Source organism: Serinus canaria, unplaced genomic scaffold (assembly GCF_022539315.1).
Source record: "Serinus canaria isolate serCan28SL12 unplaced genomic scaffold, serCan2020 HiC_scaffold_139, whole genome shotgun sequence".
NCBI lineage: Eukaryota > Metazoa > Chordata > Aves > Passeriformes > Fringillidae > Serinus > Serinus canaria.
Window position 1 is genome coordinate 1 of NW_026108253.1, and position 7,614 is coordinate 7,614.

Below are 7,614 nucleotides of genomic sequence, written 5' to 3' on the forward strand. Positions count from 1 at the left end.
GCACCGGTGTCCAAGGGCCCTTTGTGACATGTGGGAAATAGAAGCTTGCCCGGGTGCTCGGAGCACACAACGGCGCAGAACGGGACAGAGCGGTGCCGTGAGGAGCCCCCACAGAGCGCACTCGTTCCCTTCTGACTCGGAGCTTTTCTGCGACCTTGTTCTTGAGGCTGAGCTCGAGGCCCAAGCACAGGAATCAGTGACCTGTGGCCTTCCGAGGCTTCTGTTCTGCAGCTGCCCTCAAGGGCAGACCGTGGGACTTGGTGCTTCCGAGCTTTTCCAGGACATCTCTCCTGCAAGTAGCTCCAGTCAGTGGCATGGAGCAGAAGCCCCCGAGAATGCCCAAGCTGGCCTGGCAGGAGGAGAAGGAGGAGGAAGAAGGCCCTGGAGCTGCCCCAGCACAGGAGACTGAAGAGGTGGTGCCGCTCCATCCACCGCAGGAGGGTGAGTGGCAGAGCTGGGCCACAGGGCTGGAGCCTGCAGCCATCTTGGTCCCATCCCATGCCATCCCATGCCCTGGGGACATGCCCAGGGACAGGACGGAAGAGGGGCCGGGCAGACACCCTGCAGTGCCCGTGCTCCATCCCTCGTGGGGCATTCCAGGGCTATCCCTGCCTTGGAAGCGCAGGGTTGGGCTGTGTTCTCCGGCCTCTCCCGCAGCCCCTCAGCTCTGTCTGTGCTCGCTCTTTGCCAGATGCAGCCATGGAGCGCACAGGAGAGCAGGAATCCAGCCATGGCCGCTTCCACAGCACAGCTCAGGTACCTGCAGCCATCCCCAGCTGGGCTGGGCCTGCTGTCCCTGCTCAGCCGGGCACCGTGTGTGGAGCAGAACATGCAGCATCCCCGGCTTTTTGCCCTTCTCCTACAGCTCGTTTGCGAGTTCCTCCGCAGCGTCCGGCAGGGAGAGACCAGCACTGAAATAAATAGGGCAGGAGATCCTTCTCTTTTTCACTGCCTTTATTAAATGCGATTAGCTGAGTTTGGGAGGTAAGACGGGTCTGCGGTCACACCTTTGTCGCTCCCAGGAGTGGCTCGGAGGAGGAGGAAAATGCAGCTTCATCGACTAGGGGGCAGAGCTGGGGGTCCTGTCCCCACAAAAGCAGTGGGGATATTTCCCTAATTCTGCTTTTTGGGTGTTCTGTCTAGGGTACTGGCTCTAGCCAAGGTCCATTTAGTCTGGGGCGAAGGGCAGCAAAGGTTCTCAGTGTCTCTGCAGGCTCTGGACCTTTGTCCTCACGTCTAGACATCACTTTCATCTCCTAATTCTGTATTGGCTTGTCGCTTCTGGGGGTTTTTTCGGTAAGTGTGGTGGGGGTCCTTCCGTGGCATGCTGGCTCTGAGGTTATTTTGCATGTCCCCCATTGTACCCTCCTTTCACTGGCTGAGAAGGGCCATCCACCTGGCCCAGGCAGGGTGGTACTGATACAAAAAGGGGAATTCTCAACAACAGAGAGTTAACGACCTACTCTTAATAGATGATTACAACATGAAGCTAACAAAGAACTCTCCTCTGTCAGAACTGGTTAAACTTGTAATTATGCAATCTCTTTTAAAAAGAAATTAGTAACCCTTTTTTACTCGTAACATTGGTCACGTGACCACTATATATGGACAATGGAACTCTGTGCTATGTGTTGTTTTGGTGGTTTTGCATCACAGAAGTGATGTTCTAAGAGAAACAGTTTCCTCCAATGAAAAAAACCCAATCAGTAATTAGCTTTGAGAGCTGACAATCTGTTAAACCCCTAAGGAAACTGTACACAGCCCTGTGAAGACACATGGTAAAGATGACAAAGCCTGGGAGGGTCTCTTTCCCTTCTGGCTGGCACAGAGGTAACAAGGCTGACCCAGCCCCGTCTCAGCCAAGGCAGCCCAGGCAGCTCCTGCCGTGGGGCCGGGCCCCTTCCCAGGGACCCCGCCAGGCCCCATCGGCTGCCGGGCAGGGCAGGGGAGGCCGCGGGGCCGAGGCCGGGCCGGGCCATGGCTGCAGTTCCAACATCTGGGCACTGCTGAGCCCTGCCCCGCCGCCAGCCCGGGCCGAGCCAGGATCCGCCGGGCCCCAGGAGCAGCCCCGGGCCGGGCCGGCTCGGCCAAGGTTCTGCCACCGCTGGGGTTCACCCACAACCCCCGGGCAGGGGGAGGAGAAGCCATCGGCCCCTGCCGTGCTGCTGCTGTGTTCTGGCCTGGCTGCTGAGATCCTGGCCCTGCCCCAGCGCGGCCCATCCTGACACAGCCCCAGCACAGCCACTGCAGAAACCTCCATGGTAAAACAGCTCCGGCCCAAGGACCGAGCCTGCCCGGGGTCATGGAACCATCTGCAGGCCCTGGGTGAGATATGAACTCTGTCAGTGCTTCCATCCTCCCTCGAGTGAGAGAAAAGGACAAAGTGCAGGGACACAGAGGAGCAACGTGAAGACACCAAGGTCAGTGAAGAGGAAGTTGAGTTGCACATGGGAGGGATGAGGAGATGCCTTGATCTTGGGGCTGAAATCCTCTTGTAAAGCTATGGAGAAGGATGTAATTGATAGATCAGACTCTCTTTTTCCCTATAAAGCCTTGAAAAGTATGGGGAGATGACTTGTTCAGCAAAGGCTAAAGGAAGGAAATGTTGAAGTATCTGTGATCCCATGAGAAGTTTCCACAGAGAGAGAGCAGAGTGATGAGACCCTGTGCCCTCAGGGAGACAAGACCTCTGTTCCCAGAGATGAAAATGATTTCAGAAAGAGATGAAGAGAACTTCTGCGCTTAAACAGCTCATCTTTAAACTAATACCCCACAAACTGACATGGCCCATAAACACAGCTGTGGGAAAAGCTGTGAAAAATGGGAGGGACTTCACAAAGCATTCCAGGTGGCTGCTATTCATGGAAATTAAAAGCCACGAGAGAACAGTTTTCTTGTGGAGAATTCTCCCCAACATTAACAAGAGGAACTTCTCTCCTTACGTGAACATAAAAAAGACTATTGTAGAGGTGGTAAACTGACTGAAAATTTAAGGTTTTGTCTCCTTACATTGTCAGTAAGAAAGAAAATGTAGGGAGAGGAGAAGTGTTCTGAAACTTTGGTTCTGATGCTTATTGCTCTTTCTTTGAGCTACTGTTAATATTTTATTTATATCCCTTTAAAGTTCTGAGCCTACTCTGCTGTTCTCCTAATCCTATCTCACAACAGGAAATGAGTAAGTATATTCCAGTGAGTGCACTGCTAATTAGCCAACACTGAACCCACCACACTAATTGGTGCATTGGACAAAATCACTACAGAAACCTTCCTGATGAACTGTACCAGAGCAGAGGGAAATCAAGGCAGAGCCATGGTTTGTCAGGACTTGTTTGATCCTAATGAGCCCTGTGGTGCATTTGGAGCTGAGCCCTGGAACCTCAGGGCCTGAGAGGAGATTGCACAAACCTTTCCAGGAGCCAAAGGCAGAAGAAACACCCAAAATCTCTCAAGGCATGAATGGGTCCCACTAAAGTCCATACCCAACACAGGCTCCTCATGGACTCCTTGGAGGAGAGAACTGGAGGCCAGGACTGCACAAAAACCTCTCAGAGACTCAGTATGGAAAGGAAAATCCAAAGTACCTTAAAACCCCTGAATATCTCAAAGTAATAATGAGCCCCACAGAGTGTCAATATAAATCTCTCAAGGGACTCATTAAAGCAGATATTTGGGGCCATGATTGGAAAAAACCTCTCCCAGAGTCTGTATCAAAAGGGAAACACCAAGTACCTTAAAATAACTGAAGTACCTTGAAGCATTAATGAGCACAACTGAGTGTTTTTAATGACAAAGCCTCTCCAGGGACTAATTACAGTAGATAATTGGAGGCCATGATTGCACAAACATCTCAGTAACTCCAAGGCAAAAGCCAAACCCAAAGTCCTTTGAAAAACCTGCAGTCCCTGGGAGCAATCAGGAGCCCCCAGGGCCATTGCTGAGCAAGGCTCCCCAGGGACTCCTTCCAGCAGATCCTTGAGGCCACTGGGATGTGGGCTAGGGGGGGATGCTGAGGGCAGGACAAGGGGCTGACAGTGCCCAGCCTGGCTGGGGCTGTGCCAGGAGGCCCCAGTGCCTCAGGACAAGGTGTCTCCTCCCAGCCCTTGGTGGCACAGACCCTGCTGTGCCCCAGGGCACCAAGACTTGGCTTCTCTTTGTCCCCACCTGTCATCACTGCCTCCAGTTCTCTGCTCTGCCTGGGGCCTGGGGACACTTTCTCAGTGGTGTCCCTCAGTGGGACCCATTAAAAGTCCAAGAAACTTTGGAGTTGGATTCTGACTTGGAGTTCTGGAGAGGTTTCTTCAGCTCCCTCTCAGGGACTGATGTTCAGGGCCTGAGCACAAAGCCCCAGAGGCTCATTAAAGTCCTTGTGCTGTGTCTGTGCTGCTGAGCTGGGCTGGGCTCCTGGCACAGAGGCAGCTCCTGGTAACCAAGAAGAGCTTCAAAAGCACATTTCTCTTGATGAGCAGCTCTTCTGCCAGCCCAGCAGGGCTGGGGCACTGCCTGCAGCCACCCCGGGCACAGCACAGAGGCACAGAGAGCTTCAATCAGTCAGGGCTGGGAAGGTGCTGAGAAGTGCCTGGGGCACAATCACTGCCAGCCCTTGGCACAGGAACCTCTGGCTGCAGGACAATGCAGCTGCAGCTCCTGGAGCCATCTCCTAAAGCTGGAACATCCCAATGCCTGCAGACTCTGTGAGTACATTCTCTGATTGTCTCTTGTGCAGAGCAGCCAGGGTGCCCAGGGCTGTCCTGCAGAGCAGGGTCCTGCAGCCCAGGGCGCTGTGCTGGGGCAGGGACTCTGCTGCCTGCCAGGGACAGCTCTCAGCCAGCCCTGGCTGCTGCTCCCAGCACTGGGGAACAGGATCTGGGTAGGAGGAGACAGCTTGTGTGGCTTGGAAGTGTTCTCCTTGTGTGGTGAGGATGCTGCATTGTTCAGGACTGCTCCCAGCATGGCATTTAACTGCAGAACATTTCCAAGTAGATTATACAGGGAGCACAGCAAGGCAGGGGCTGCATAAAAGGGAAAATCCTGCTTTTTAATCTACTGCTCTGGGTTGCCTGGATGGGAAATTGCACATAGATATTCATCTCTCAGTTCAGGCTGAGAAAAATAAAAAAGTTTTCTGTCAGATCTGAATAAACCAGGCAGTGACAGAAATCAGCACAGGGCCCCTCAAAGGCAGCATCAGTGTCACTTTTCCAGCCTCCTCAGGGTAAATCTGATGTTGCCATCAGAGCCTGCAGAGCCAGAGCTGCCACTGGGCAGTGCCTGAGCTGGGAAGGGTCTGCAGGGCAGAGCTGAGCCCCCAGGGCTGGACTGGGCTCTGGCAGCACTGGCAGGGCCCAGCCCTGGGCACAGGGAAGCAGCTGCTGGCAGGGACAGCTCCAGGCAGCAGAGCCCTGGGCAGGCAGTAGCGGGGAAAGTGCCCCCAGGCTGTGCTGGGATATTTCAATTCCTCTCCAAACCCAACTATTCCATGATGACTTTCTTCACAGATCCTCATGCCACAGCACCGCAAATGTCCAACAGCAGCTCCATCAGCCACTTCCTCCTGCTGGCATTGGCAGACACGCGGCAGCTGCAGCTCCTGCACTTCTGCCTCTTGCTGGCCATCTCCCTGGCTGCCCTCCTGGGCAACGGCCTCATCATCAGCGCCCTAGCCTGCGGCCACCACCTGCACACGCCCATGTTCTTCTTCCTGCTCAACCTGGCCCTCACTGACCTGGGCTCCATCTGCACCACTGTCCCCAAAGCCATGCACAATTCCCTCTGGGGCACATGGACCATCTCCTACACAGGATGTGCTGCACAGCTCTTTTTCTTTGTGTTCTTCATCTCAGCAGAGTTTGCCCTCCTGACCATCATGTGCTACGACCGCTACGTGTCCATCTGCAAACCCCTGCACTACGGGACCCTCCTGGGCAGCAGAGCTTGTGCCCACATGGCAGCAGCTTCCTGGGCCAGTGCCTTTCTCACTGCTCTGCTGCACACGGCCAATACATTTTTCCTGCCCCTGTGCCATGGCAATGCCTTGGATCAGTTTTTCTGTGAAATCCCACAGATCCTCAAGCTCTCCTGCTCACACCAAACTCAGGAGAACTTGGGCTTCTTGTGTTAGTGCCTGTTTATCATTTGGCTGTTTTGTGTTCATTGTTTTCTCCTATGTGCAGATCTTCAGGGCCGTGCTGAGGATCCCCTCTGAGCAGGGTCGGCACAAAGCCTTTTCCACCTGCCTCCCTCACCTGGCTGTGGTCTCCCTGTTCATCAGCACTGGCACATTTGCTCACCTGAAGCCCCCCTCCATCTCCTCCCCATCCCTGGATCTGGCCCTGTCAGTTCTGTACTCAGTGGTGACTCCAGCCCTGAATCCCCTCATCTACAGCCTGAGGAACCAGGAGCTCAAGGCTGCAGTGTGGAGACTGATGGCTGGATGCTTTCAGAAACATTAATCTGCCGGCCAATTTCTGCAAATCACTTGTAATAAAAGTCATCTTTGATGTTCTTGTGTGGTTCATTTTGGAGTGGTTTTGTTTTGTTTTGTTTTGTTTTACTTTTTCAATCTTGTCCACAAAGAAATGTCATGGTTTATGCCATTTTTCATTTTGTTTCTCTCCACCTTCCCTGTGCCCATAGACTGTGTCAATGAGGGGCTGCCCTCTCAGTGCCTTTAAAGGAACTAAACAATCTCCCAGCAAAATTTCCTGATGAAATCCCTTTTTGTTGCCTTCTCTGGAGCTGCAGCAGCAATGTCTGTGTGCAGAGCTGGGGCAGATCAGTGCTGGCACAGCAGCTGTGCCCATCAGCAGCAGCACTTGGTGTTGCCAGTGCTGCTCCCGTGGCCCTGCCCCGCTGCCCAGGTGGCCCTGGTGTTGCTGTAGGGCCTGAGTGCTCTCGGGGCCGGGCACAGCCCTGGGGGTGGCAGTGCCAGGGCTGCAGCAGGGACAGGCCATGGGCACTGCTGGGGCAGCGCTGACACCTCAGGCCAGGCCCTGGGGGCTCCAGGCTCCTTGCCCAGGCTCTCTCAAGAACACACCCAGGCCAATGTTCAGCACAGAAAACCCCCGTGAGCAGCCTCAGGGTTCTGGGGGATACAGATAAAACAATTCTCTGCATTTTTTCTAAATCAATACATTCACTTTGAATACACTTCTGAAATCTTTCTAATTAACCAGAGAAGACCAAAAAACTTAAATAATCCCAAGGGACTTTTCTTGTTCAGGTGTTTTGAACTAATGTTTATGAGCCTTTGTCAATGAATTCCTGAACTGAAGAGCTCAAGAAAGAAGAGGCCTCTGGAGGAGTAAAATTCATCAGCAACCTCCCAGTGGCTGAGGATCCATCCCCATCAGAGCAGCAATGAACAGAAATGGGCACAGCTTTGTGGCTGCCCCAGCTCTGGGATGGGCCCTGGGCCTGGAGCAGGAGCAGCTCTGGAGGGCCCCAAGGCCGGGGCTCTTGTGCTGCCCTGGGCAGGTGGGATGGCAGCAGGGGCTGCAGAGCTCTCAGCACCTCAGCCAGAGGGGAGCAGGCACACACAGGCAATTGCTGAGCATGGCCTGCGCTGGCCAGGGCTGACTGTGCCAAAGGCAGAGCTCAGCTGCCCTTGGGGGCTGC

At 54.1% G+C, this 7,614-nt stretch overlaps 1 pseudogene; it reads left to right on the top strand.

Moving 5' to 3' along the window:
• The first annotated feature begins 5,518 nt into the window (after positions 1-5,518).
• Positions 5,519-6,449, top strand: LOC103825072 (olfactory receptor 14J1-like; annotated as a pseudogene).
• The last annotated feature ends 1,165 nt before the right edge of the window (positions 6,450-7,614 follow it).